This window comes from Aquarana catesbeiana, linkage group LG06 (assembly GCF_042186555.1).
Source record: "Aquarana catesbeiana isolate 2022-GZ linkage group LG06, ASM4218655v1, whole genome shotgun sequence".
NCBI classification, from domain to species: domain Eukaryota; kingdom Metazoa; phylum Chordata; class Amphibia; order Anura; family Ranidae; genus Aquarana; species Aquarana catesbeiana.
Window position 1 is genome coordinate 54073378 of NC_133329.1, and position 14076 is coordinate 54087453.

Below are 14076 nucleotides of genomic sequence, written 5' to 3' on the forward strand. Positions count from 1 at the left end.
GGGGTGTACTAGGCCGCTGGCGCTTGCCAGTTCACCAAAACGCTACCAAAAAAACTGTTAGCGATCGCAGGGATCAGGCCTGACTCTGCGAACGCTGCAGTTATGCGTTTAGTGTTTTGTAAGTGACAGTGATCGATCGATACTGCACTTGGGTGGGCTGGGCTGGGCCGGGCGGAGGGTCAAAACGCAGGTGCTAGCAGGTATCTGGGCTGATCCCGCTAACACTGCGTTTTTGGGAACCCTAAACTGCTGGGGACGCTAGTATAGATCTGATCGGATCAGATATTGATCCGTTCAGATACTACACCACTAAGGGAGGCGTATGCTGCGTGCGTGGGTGTTAGCGGTACTGGCGCTAATCTGACGCTGCCTGGGGCGACGCATATCACCGCCGGGCGATCAGGGGGCTAAACCTTTATTCGGTAATAAACGGCGGATGCCCTGACACTATAAAAAATAAACGAACTAACCAGCGTCAACCGTAACGGTTATACGGTGATCAGTGGTGAAAGGGTTAACTAGGGGGCAATCAAGGGGTTAAAACATTTATTAGATAGTATATGGGGGTCCCTGACGCTAAAAAACGCTGAACGCGAACCTCAATATTTACCTCCCTAACTAGCGTCACCAGCGACACTAATACAGCGATCAGAAAAATGATCGCTTAGTGACACTGGCGACAGGGGGTGATCAAGGGGTTAAAACTTTATTAGGGGGGGTTAGGGGGGTACCCTAGACCTACAGGGGGCTAACACTAACTGCCCTAACACAGTAACTGTCACAAACTGACACCATGCAGTAATCAGAAAAAAAAAAAAAAAAATACTGCTTGGTGTCAGTGTGACAGGAAGGGAGGAGGGGCGATCGGGGGGGGATCGGGGGTGTAAAGTATGCCTGGCATGTTCTACTGTGTGTGTGTGTAGTGTTTGTGCACTCACTCACATGTCTTCTCTCCTCGGCGCCGGAACGGAAACTGCCGAGCCGAGGAGAGATGACATCACATCCTCTGCCTGTGTGTACTACACACAGGCAGGGGAGGATTCCCATTGGCTGGGAGCGATCGCGAGGGGGGGGCCACGATCGGATGGCCTCCCCCTCGCCTCTCAACGCTCCCAGACAAATGCCGACCGCCGCTGGCACCGGGGGGGGGTCCGATCGGACCCCCCTCCCGCGGGAGGCAGATCACGTACAGGTACGTGATTCTGCCTGCCCGTGACATTCTGCCGACGTATATCGTCGTTAGGTGGTCTGCAAGTGGTTAAGTGTGTTATTGTTAAGATTTACAGGCCTACAATATAAAACGCCAAATTTCCATGCAAAATAATTGTACCGCTTTCAGCACCTAAAATCCGAAATAATCATACCGCCAGGGAGGTACATACCGCCAGGGTGTTTAACAAACACTGCTCAGATGTGAATATACAAAGATACAAAGTTACTTTTGCATCATTCTGTTCATTCATTAAAGGGATGAAACTTCGATCTGTGGATGTCAGTTAAAGCAACCTGACAGGTAAAAAAAAGTTGTTGTTTTTTTAAATAAAATGTGCTTTATTGACCCTTAGTTTACTCTAATCAGCTCTAATTAACTCCTTAGTCTCCTTCTCTCTTCAACTATTTTCCTTCTGATTTTTTTTGTTTCTATTTTATTAAAGTGGTTCTAAAGTCAGAAGGTTTTTTTTTTTATCTAGTGCTTTCTATGCATTAAGATAAAAAAACCTTCTGTGTGCAGGAGTCCTCCTAATACTTACCTTAGCCCTATCTTGATCCAGTGAGGTTGCACAAGAGATTCAGCTGTCTAGCAAACTCAGTTAGCCAATCAGGAGAGAGAGAGAGGGGACGGGCTGAACCGCAGCTCCTTGTCTGAATGGATACAAGGTGCTGCAGCTCGGTGCCCCCATAGCAAGCTGCTTGCTGTGGGGGGCACTCAACAGGTGGGAGGGGCCAGGAGCTCCAGCCAGGGACTTTGCACAGAGCAGGCTGCTCTGTGCAAATCCACCGCTGCACAAGAGACTCAGCTGGCTGGGACTCTCCCTCCTGATTGGCACCATTGGCTCCTGCTGCTGTCAATCAATGTCAGTGAGCCAATGAGGAGAGGGGGCTATATTTCCGCAGCTGATCCTTCTGCCCAACTGTGTAATAAGTAATTTATTTCGTAACAAAGATCCTCCTACTACCATCAGGTATGAGACCAACTGTACGTAAGTATTTAAAAAAAAAAAGTATGCTACCTAAATCTAACATGGATTTCTTGCATCGTAGCCCTGCCCACTCCAAGAGCACCAGAAAATCTTCAAGACAGCGTGATGATGACAGCCCAGACCGCAGGTCTCATTCTTCACATCATAGGCCCTATTCTTCACACCATAGGTCAGAAAGGTCAATATCCAGAGGACTATCTCGGTCACCCTCTCCTAGAGCTTATGCAAGGAAGAAGTTCTGGACATGTGGGGCTACGCCACTACCAGACAAGCTGGTTTGTAAAGACTGCTTTAGAGACTATTCAGCCAACCGCGAGCTGGAAAGTCAGCAGGTTGTGGATCTCCTAAAATGGATGAAAGACTCATTCTCTGAGCTAGCGGCTTTGGTCCCCGCTCAGTCAGTCCCACAGACATCCCAGGTACAGGAGACGGAGCCTGATGTTCCCGGTCCCTCAGCAGTCAGTACCCCTCTGCCTCCGTCAGGCCGACCAGTTGGCAATTAACCACCTGAAGACCTCTCAGGGGACTCTTCAGAAGAGTCAAAACCTTCTCAGTTCAGTTATTCCTTGGTCCAACCGTTCATCCAAGCAGTCAAGACTGCAATCGCCTGGGAGAATGCAGAAGAACCACCTCAGAAATCCAAGAGTTACTTCCCATTCCTCAAAAGGAAGCAGATTCTCTTCCCTCTTATGGGCGAGATTAGTGAAGTTATTCAGAATGAGTGATCAAAGACTGATAGAAAACTTTCTTTGAGCCGGTTCAATAAGCTTTACCCTTTACTGGAGTCCAAAACGCAGTCACTAAGCTCTATGTAGTAGACACAGCAGTTGTACGCTTTGCGAAGAATATCACCCTTCCAATGGAAGATTCCGCTTCTTTCAAAGACCCTCTAGATAGGCGGATCGATCTAGATCTTAAGAGGAGCTACTTAGCCGCAGGAGCAGTTTGTAAACCAGCCATTGCCCTCACTTCCGTGTCTAACCCCATCAGGGCCTGGACAGACAATATCGAGACGGCCTTACGTCAGGATGTTAAGGGCTTAGAAGAGCTTAGATTATCAGCAGACTTTGTCGGAGAAGTGGCCATTGACACCATTAGGTGCTCATCTAGATCTATGCTGCATTCAGTGATGGCGAAGAGAGCCTTGTGGCTGAAGCCCTGGACGGCAGATCTTGCTTCCAAGCAGAACTGGTGCAAGATTCCATTAGATGGGAAAGCACTATTCGGAGACAAGCTAGATAAATCTCCAGGGTGACAGGACAGAAATCCAGCATGCTTCCCCAAGACAGAAGGATGCGAAGGCCCAGAGGCAGTTCTTCTAGGTTCCGCCAATCAAACCCAAGGGATTTCAGACAGTCAAGGCACTTTAGAGATACAGAAGGCCTTGGAAGGGCACTCAGGCATCCTTTTTAAACAGGAAGAATATGGCCATTATGGCTTCACAGGAGCAGAAGCAGCCCTTTTGATGCCAATTAAACCCAGACACTCCCGGTAGGAGCCAGGCTAAGGTAATTTGTTCCAGTTTGGGCCGCCCATTTCCTGGACCCCTGGGTTCTGTCAACAATCCAGTGGGGACACTTTTGGAATTTTTCTCATCCTCCACCTTTCACATCTTTTAAAAGAACAGAAATTCCATCCTCTTCGTTGAAGGTTCAAGCTCTAAATCATTTCATAACATCACTCCAGCTTCAGGGGGTGGCTGTGCTGGTTCCCTGCGAAGAAGCCTGCGAAGTGCTCTGACAACACTTTGCAGGCTTCTACTACACCCTATTTCTGGTACCAAAGAGGACAGGTGGGGGTGGAGGCCTGTGATAGATCTGAAGAGGCTCAACCGATACATCCGCCCCGAAAGCTTCAAAATGGATTCCTTGCAAACAATTATTCAAGCAGTCCAGCAATGGATTGGATGATCTCAGTCAATCTGCAGGATGCTTACCTACATGTTCCAATTCTATCTGCATTCCAAAAGTACCTAAGATTTGCAGTGGGACAGACCCGCCTACAGTTTCAAGCCCTGCCTTTTGGTTTATGCACCTCTCCCAGGGTATTCACCAAGATAATAATATCCGCTCAGGCCCCCTTGCGGGAGAAGGGCTTGAGGATATACCACTATTTAGATGACATCCTCCTGCTAGCAAGCAGTCCAGATCAGTTGGTACATCACTGGGAGATCCTTCTACAGTCCCCAAAAGAACTAGGATGGCTGATAAACTCTGAAATAGTCAACTAACACTGACTCAGCAGATGATCTATCTGGGTGCAATGTTCGACACTCACGAGGGGACAGTGTCATTACCTCCTCTGAAGGCGAAGACCATCATCCAGAGAATGTTCAAGGTTATCCGGAGCCCATTTCTGACGGCTTCACAATGCCTGAGCCTCATTGGCACGATGTCCTCCTGCATACCCCTGATTCCTTGGGCTCATTGGCACTTGAGGTATTTTCAGAAGGGTTTCTTAGCACAGTGGAAGAAACCACTACTCTTTCAAAGGATCCTGCTGACGGGAGTAATGCGCAGGAGTCTTCACTGGTGGACAGTTCCAGAGAACCTCTCCAAGCCTCGTCATCTGGGCTCCCTCTCCTGGATCACGATTACATCTGACGCAAGTGGCAAGGCTGGGGAGCCTAGAAACCAAGATACAGGGAAGATGGTCATGTTCCACCCAGGGAGTGGTTATCCAACATCTTGGAGATGAAGGCAGCATTCTTGGCATTGACTTCATTGACATCTCAAATCAGAGGTCAGAGAATACTACACCTGGCCAACAGTGCAGCTGACGCATATCTGCAGAAGCAGAGAGGCACCCGCAGGAGATCACTCCTCAGAGAGGTAGAACCGATTATGCTCTGGGCAGAGAAGAACTTCCTGGACCTCAGGGCAATGTATCTTCCAGGCAAGTTGAACATGGAAGCAGACTCACTGTCAAGAAACTTCCTGAACAACGACTGGGTCCTTCATCTCCATGACTTCCATCAGATCGCCAGCCTGTGGGATCCCCCTCAAGTAGACCTGTTTGCCACGCCGGAGAATGCCAAACTTGCCAGATTCTTCTCTCGCCTGCCGCACACCCAAAGCCGAGGCAGTGGATGCCCTGTCATGCCTTTGGAGGTTCACCACGGCGTATGCCTTTCCTCCCCGACCATTATTATTCAAATCCCTTCTGAGGCTCCTCAGAGAGTCAGTCTAGATGGTGGCAGTACTTCCATATTGGCCAAAGAGACCCTGGTTTCCTCTAGCCATGCGCCTCAGTGTGAGCGCCCCAATCAGGATCCAAACCCTCAGAAGTTGGATTTTCGAATTTGGAAGTTGAGAGGCGAAGGTTTGAGTGTTTAGGGTGTTCCCCAGGGGTCATATCAACCCTTCTAAAAGCCAGAAAACCTGCGACCAATGTTATATATTCAAGAATCTGGGACAAGTTCTTGTCATTTGCTGCTGGGAATGGCCTTGATCCAATCCTTCCCTCTACGTCCAATATTTTGGGTTTTCTTCAGACAGGTCTTGATCTGGGGCTTGGCCCAAGCTCCCTCAAAGTGCAGGTAGCAGCAATTTCTGCAGCAACAAATAGGAGATAGGTGGAGGATCCTTTGGTGGTCACTTTCCTCAGGGGAGTATTAAAGATTCGCCCACCTGTCAGACAATCATTTCCTAAGTGGGATTTGTCCCTAGTCCTTGAAGTTCTATCTGACCATCCCTTTGCTCCAGTGGAGCAAGTATCAATATGGAACCTAACAATGAAAACGGCTTTCCTGCTAGCCATTACATCTGGCAGAAGAATTTCAGAACTTCACTCTTTAGGGATAGGTGACGACCATATCTCCTTCTTCCGCGACAGAGTGGAACTTAGTCCCCTTCGGGGGTTCACACCTAAGGTCACTACTACAAGCCACCTGTTGAAACCCTGGGCGCTGCCAGTTTTTACAGACGCATATTCAGAGTCTTGTCACAAGCTGGACATCTCCAGAGTGCTCAGAGCTTACCTAGAAGCCACCTAGAAGACCCTTCAGAAACTCTGAGAGACTTTTCATTGTACCGTTCAGTAAATACAGAGGCAAAGAAGCTTCCATCAGAACTTTGGCATCTAGGGTTGTAAAACTGATCCAGAAGGCCTACAGGGTGAAGAATATGGAACCTCCATCCCGAATAAATGCTCATTCTACAAGGGCAGTCTCAGCTTCCTGGGCAGCAAGGGTTAATGCTTCGTTGGAGATGGTTTGCAGGGCCGCCACCTGGTCTTCTCGCCATACTTTTCTCAGACACTACCATATTGATCCAGGAGCTCTCACAACCATTGAGTTCGGAAGGAGAGCAGTTCAGGCTGCAATGTCCTTTTCTGATGTAGCGCTGGTAGATTTGCGATCTACCATCTAATAGGTAAATATTTAACTTGTTCGTTAGGAAGGTTAGATTTGCCTCTGTTCCAGCTTGGCTGACGTTGCGTGTGTTTCCATACTGAGCCGTGGGTGTCGTTGTTACCGCTGGCTAGTGTTGGAAAGGCAATGTGTCTAAGCGTATGGATGCTCTTCTGTCCCAGAGACAACTCGGTGGAGGTGGTCCTCCGAGTTGCATTCTGGGCGAGGGTATTTATGGGACAGACGCCATATTTTGGGGTTCGTTTTACAGCCACCTGCTGGACCTCCTGGTCGACAGGTATGCATTAGAGAGCTATCTCGTGGTCCTCCGTTCCAGAGGCCCACGTTGCTGCGGCACAGGGGTGGGCTCAGAAGCTTGTCTGAGTCCTACCACAGCGGCCGAGGAATGGTCCTGAGCTGTCTATCCAGAGTGAAGAAGCTGGACAACCGAGGAGATCCCAGGGGAGGACTCGTCATGGAAGGATCATGCAGAGTGCTGGTCTGGAGAGGGGCCTGGTGACTCGGTTGGAGGACGTATCCTAAAGTAGTTCTACAGCATAGTGGTCCAAGTACTGTGTCTGACAATTCACCGCAAAAAAAAATACATCCTGTGGCAGAGGATCGTATGGGTTTATTTCAAGCAAGTCTGTGGCAGAGACTTTTGTTCGTGCTGCGTACTGGCTGCTAGGCAAGTGAGAGAGGCCTATCCAGGTGTGCAAGGAGTGTGTCCCACCAAGGGAGTGCATTCTATTGAAATATCCAACCCCGAAAGACATTTGTCAAGAATCTTACTAAAAAAGGTATTTGAGTTGTTCTCTGCAGTTTTCCTTCTGCCTCTTTCCTGCTACTTACTTCGTTGATGGTTTAATAAAGCATTGAAAACGTACTCAGGTGTTGGTGCGTGTCTCGTCCAGAGGTAAACTCAACGGAACCCTAGACCCGGTGACGGTGAAACAGAGGGAAGGAGAGTGAAGGTAACAAACCCGCTTAAACCAGCAGCTCCACCGAGAGTGATTGCTACACCGATTAAATACTTATTAAGCATTATCCCACCCATGTCAGCTAGTTATTTATCACAGGTATGCTGCCATGGAGGCACCAGGAAAACGGAAAATTGTATCATACTTACCGTAATTTTCCTTTCCTGGTGCCTATCCATGGCAGCATACGCTCCCACCCTCGGTATTCTATATTATAGAGAATGTTGGGGGATTATGGCTTTAATTTATGCTATTCACTAGTCCTGAGGGAGGAGTCGAGGCAGAGCTCTATCACAGGTATGCTGCCATTGATAGGCACCAGGAAAGTAAAATTACGGTATGGTACAATTTTCCGTTTTTTGTTTCTGCCAGTAAATATCTTATACAGCCCATTTCCTGTTTCTTGTCTGGTCATTAGCCTAGGCTTATGACATCATGTACAGCTCTCTCTCTCATTCTCGGGAAGGAGGGGAGATGAGTCATAAGAGGGCCAATGAGAGCTGCAGCTGGAGGTGCGTGTCTGTGTAAATCCAGGAAGTGAACAGGCAGCAGCTTCAGCTGCCCACAGTTGAAATGGATGCAGCCACTCAGTGGAGGGAGATTTCTGCTGCATATTTGGCAAGTACAGAATCACAGTATATATAAAATATGCAAAGTGGTTGGAGGGAAGCTTCAGAATGGCAAAGATGATTTTATGACAAATTATGTGAGCAGACTACAGTTCGTCTTTAAGTAATGACAAATTTATTGCCAAATAATCAGGTCCATAGCAGAAATGTCGAAATTGCTCTGCTCCATAGGGAGGGTGAACGGGTGTGGGGGAGGGGAAGTGGTTACGACAATAAACTAATACATATAAACAAAGGCTTTCTTTTGGTGCTGCTGTCTTGCACACATAATTTTTTGTGTGCAATCCACACAAAGAAGTAACAAAGCTAAAAACAAACCACCTTTTTTCCTGCTTTGATCGGTGTTAACCACTTCAGCATCAGCAGCTTTACCCCCCTTCATGACCAGGCCATTTTTTGTGATATGACACTGCGTTACTTCAACTGACAATTGCGCAGTCGTGCAGCGCTGTACATAAATAAAATTGATGTCCTTTTTGTTCCCCCCACAAATAGAGCTTTCTTTCGGTGGTATTTTATTTTTTGCGCTACAAACATAAAAAGACCCACAATTTAAAAGAAAAAACTAAATAAATAACTCGAGTGGCTCTGCTCACCTAAGCAAAGTCATTCTCTTAAATTTTACAAGTGGCCTATACCGGACAGAAGGTGTCACTCACCTTTTCATCCACATTACTGAAGATAAGGTCTATTATTTCTTGCGTTGGCTCAAACCTGAATTTCTGATAATACGAGGCATGCTCCTTTCCTTCAAACAGCTGTGTCGCCATTTTGGACTCAGATTACCACCTATAATGATAAAACAGAAGAAAAAAATATTTATTTTATAAAAAAATACATACATATATAATAGAGACCTGGGGGGGAGGGGGGGTTCCTTTGCAGATACACTGTCACTTTATCCTGTATGGGAAAGATAAAACTGTCTCTCTTCAAAGTGGACCTGTACCAAACTTCAACAATTTTAGGACCTTGTTGTCGGAAATTCCGACCGTGTGTAGGCTCCATCACACATTTTCCATCGGATTTTCCGACACACAAAGTTTGAGAGCAGGATAGAAAATTTTCTGACAACAAAATCCGTTGTCGGAAATTCCGATTGTGTGTACACAAATCCGACGGACAAAGTGCCACGCATGCTCGGAATAAATAAAGAGATGAAAGCTATTGGCTACTGCCCCGTTTATAGTCCCGACGTACGTGTTTTACGTCACCGCGTTCAGAACGATCGGATTTTCCGACAACTTTGTGTGACCGTGTGTATGCAAGACAAGTTTGAGCCAACATCTGTCGGAAAAAAATCCATGGATTTTGTTGTCGGAATGTCCGACCGTGTGTACGGGGCATTAGACTGCGAGTCGTAGAAAGCTGAAGTTCTAAACAGATTTTTGTATATGGGGGTAAGGTGTTCTATAATCTTAGCCCTTAGGAGATTCCATCCCTAAAGCATTGGATGCAGAAATAAAGGGATTACATGGGACTTTATATGTACCTCCTTGGGTATAAAAACAAACTATATATACAAATATATCATTTTATTTAAAAATATTACAAACATTAAAAGAGAAGATTATTAAAATGATCCACATAAGTTAGCCATCTAGAATAGTGCGCTTTCTGGTGTCAAGATCTGTTTATTCAGGCCAACACGTTTTGCGGGCAGATCCCTCTTCATCAGGGTCTTAGATCCTATTATGGAAGAATGTAACAATAGACATATTCATGCAATATACATGAAAAAACATGAGCCAATGGTTATTAAACAGTACATTGTATTAATTGTATTGTTTTTAATCAGTTGTATGATTTCACAGTATACACTAGATGGCACCAAGTTCCACTGATAGCCACTATTTACTAAATAATATATAAATTCATATTTTTCAAACAAAGTAGGGGCACATAACATAATTAATAATAATGAAAATAGGGAGGCTATATTAAAAGGGATTGTAAAGGCAGAAGGTTTTTTTTTTTTTTTAATATATATATTAATGTATTCTATGCATTAAAGCGGGGTTCCACCCAAATTTTGAACAATATCTGTATGTATTCTCTTCCTTGCCTAGATGCTGACATGCCGTTTAAAAAAATTTAAATCGCCGTAATTACCTTTTATTTTTCTATTCTTCTTTGCACTTCCTGGTTCTCCTCCCGTGGGAGTAGGCGTGTTTCTAGCCTCTCCCAGACTCCTGGGAGCTAGTCTCAGGCTTCCCAGGATGCCACTGAGCATGTGCGGGAACGAGTGGTGAATGCTGGGAGCACAGCATTCACCACATCCAGGAAATAAATGCTTGTGGGCTTCAAATGCCCACAATGAAGATGGAAACCGCCTGCAGTGAATAATATAAGTTATTCTTTCCGACGAAATCTGACACAGGCGGACATATTACACACAATATGTGAGTATGTAATGCTGAGAAGAAAAGTTTGTGAATGAACTCAAAAAAAAAAAAACGATAGCTAGGTGGACCCCCCGCTTTAAGATAAAAAACCTTTTGTGTTCAGCAGCCCCTCCCCCTCAGCCCCCCTCATACTTACCTGAGCCTCATCTCTATTCAGCAATGTCCCTGAGTGCCTCGGCCATCCGGGACTCTCCCTCCTGATTGGCTAAGACACAGCAGTGGCGCCATTGGCTCCCGCTGCTGTCAATTAAACTCAGCCAATCAGGACAGTGAGAGAGAGGACGGGCCGAACCGCAGCTCTGTGTCTGAATGGATACAAGGAGCTGCAGCTCGGTGCCCCTATAGCAAGCTGCTTGCTGTGGGGGGCACTCAACAGGTTGAGGGGGGCAGGGACTTGAGAAGAGGAGGATCGGGGCTGCTCTGTGCAAACCCACTGCCCAGAGCAGGTAAGTATAACATGTTTGTTATTTAATAGAAAAAAATGACACATTACAATCATTTTAAACTAAAATCATTACATTATGAGGTAGTATTTAATATACAGTATCTCACAAAAGTAAGTACACCCCTCACATTTTTTGTAAATATTTTCTTCTATCTTTTCATGTGACAACACTGAAGAAATGACACTTTGCTACAATGTAAAGTAGTGAGTGTACAGCTTGTATAACAGTGTAAACTTGCTGTCCCCTCAAAATAACTCAACACACAGCCATTAATGTCTAAACCGCTGGCAACAATAATGAGTACACCCCTAAGTGAAAATGTCCAAATTGAGCCCAATTAGCCATTTTCTCTCCCCGGTGTCATGTGACTCATTAGTGTTACAAGGTCTCAGGTGTGAATGAGGAGCAGGTGTGTTAAATTTGGTGTTATCGCTCTCACTCTCTCATACTGGTCACTGGAAGCTCAACATGGCACCTCATGGCAAAGAACTCTCTGAGGATCTAAAAAAAAGAATTGTTGCTCTACATAAAGATGGCCTAGGCTATAAGACGATTGCCAAGACCCTGAAACTGAGCTGCAGCACGGTGGCCAAGACCATACAGCGGTTTACCAGAGCAGGTTCCACTCAGAACAGGTCTCGCCATGGTCGACCAAAGAAGTTGAGCGCACGTGCTCAGCGTCATATCCAAAAGTTGTCTTTGGGAAATAGACATATGAATGCTGCCAGCATTGCTGCAGAGGTTGAAGGGGTGGGGGGGGGTCAGCCTGTCAGTGCTCAGACCATACGCCGCACACTGCATCAAATTGGTCTGCATGGCTGTCGTCCCAGAAGGAAGCCTCTTCTAAAGATGATGCACACGAAAGCCCGCAAACAGTTTTCTGAAGACAAGCAGACTAAGGACATGGATTATTGGAACCATGTCCTGTGCTCTGATGAGACCAAGATAAACTTATTTGGTTCAGATGGTGTCAGGTGTGTGTGGCGGAAACCAGGTGAGGAGTACAAAGACAAGCATGGTGGTGGGAGTGTCATGGTCTGGGGCTGCATGGGTCCTGCCAGCACTTGGGAGCTACAGTTCATTGAGGGAACCATGAATGCCAACATGTACTGTGACATACTGAAGCAGAGCATGATCCCCTCCCTTCGGAGACTGGGCCGCAGGGCAGTATTCCAACATGATACCGACCCCAAACACCTCCAAGACGATCACTGCCTTGCTAAAGAAGCTGAGGGTAAAGGTGATGGACTGGCCAAGCATGTCTCCAGACCTAAACCCTATTGAGCATCTGTGGGGCATCCTCAAACGGAAGGTGGAGGAGCGCAAGGTCTCTAACATCCACCAGCTCCGTGATGTCGTCATGGAGGAGCGGAAGAGGACTCCAGTGGTAACCTGTGAAGCTCTGGTGAACTCCATGCCCAGGAGAGTTAAGGCAGTGCTGGAATATAATGGTGGCCACACAAAATATTGACACTTTGGGCCCAATTTGGACATTTTCACTTAGGGGTGTACTGACTTTTGTTACCAGCGGCTTAGACATTAATGGCTGTGTGTTGAGTTATTTTGAGGGGACAGCAAATTTACACTGTTATACAAGCTGTACACTCACTACTTTACATTGTAGCAAAGTGTCATTTCTTCAGTGTTGTCACATGAAAAGATATAATAAAATATATACAAAAATGTGAGGGGTGTACTCACTTTTGTGAGATACTGTATAAAAAGTTTTTTTACAAGCGTCTTTACCTGTTGTATTTGGGATATTTAATGATGTGTTTTTATATAATGATTTGTTTATATATTGAACATGTATGTGGCAATTTTACAGCAACATATACAGCCGGCTTACATAAAATATTTGGTTCTAGCTTTTCATTGAGAAGTAAATTTAAATTGATCCAATTGACTTCTTATGCTCCGTTCACACCTGAGCGTATTTTTTTCAGGTAGAAAGTCACAAATTTTTACTGCGATTTTGTACAGGTCAAAAGGTCACCAATGTAAAAGAATGAAAAACACCTGTAATCTGCCAAAAACACCTGTAATCTCCTGTACTTTTTTGAGCGATGGGCATTTTGCTTTAGGTGACAGAACGCTCAGATGTGAACAGGGGCCATTGAAATGAACAGGATCTTTCTTGTTGGGCGTTTTAAGAGCTGAGGCTTAGAGCAGAAAATTGTCCAAAAATTGCCTAGATGTGAAAAGAGCCCAAGAGAAGCTATAAAAGGCTCCAACAAAATGGCACCGGCTGAGCATCCTGAGGACGCTTTACACGTGAAATGCATTTAAAGTAAACTGAGCCACATCGCCATACCTGGTTAGACAATCGCTCAGCTTCAGCCCATCTGGAATGCACAGCAGATCGGTGGCCACAAGCAACATGCTATTGCAACCGATTGAGTAGAGCTGTATGTGTTGGTGTCTCACAGATATTATTTTACATTATTTCACTGTATATCATGACTGTTTTTTAATAAATATACTCCACAATGATCTACTCCTTGGATTGTTTTACTTCATGTACAATGATATGAGAAGCTATTCCATAAAGGTCTCCAGTGGGGCAGACCAGAGGACTTCAGTGGAGAGGAGATGAATATCACAGATTAGGCTGCTTTGTCCGCCATTTATATCTGATAAGCGCACATTTCACCTGGGGTGTGGAGAGAACACTTATCATTGCACTAAGAGGTAGTCATTACCTGATAAGGCAGTACACTCAGCTCTCCTATACTGGGCCCAGACCCCCATCAGTTTAAAAGGGGGGCCCAGGGACCTGCTGAGCAGGTGGTCCGGCCGTACTGTCTTATTAATAATAAATGTGAGAAAAGTCCTGGACAGCCGCACCCAAAATGATAATCGCCTTTATTGATAAAAGCAACAAAAGTGCATGCCACAGCAAGAAGTACAGGAAATCTGGCGTGTTTCATACTATAGTTAGTGCTTAATCATAGCTATGATTAAGCACTAACTATAGTGTGAAACGCGTCTGCTTTCCTGTACTTCTTGCTGTGGCATGTACTTTTGTTGTTTTTATCAATAAAGGCGATTATCATTTTGAGTG

General features: G+C 45.7%; 1 pseudogene; it reads right to left on the bottom strand.

The window, feature by feature from the left end:
• LOC141147957 (putative methyltransferase DDB_G0268948) overlaps positions 1–8949 on the bottom strand; it is a 41764-nt pseudogene extending 32815 nt beyond the window's left edge.
• Between the last annotated feature and the right edge of the window lie 5127 nt (positions 8950–14076).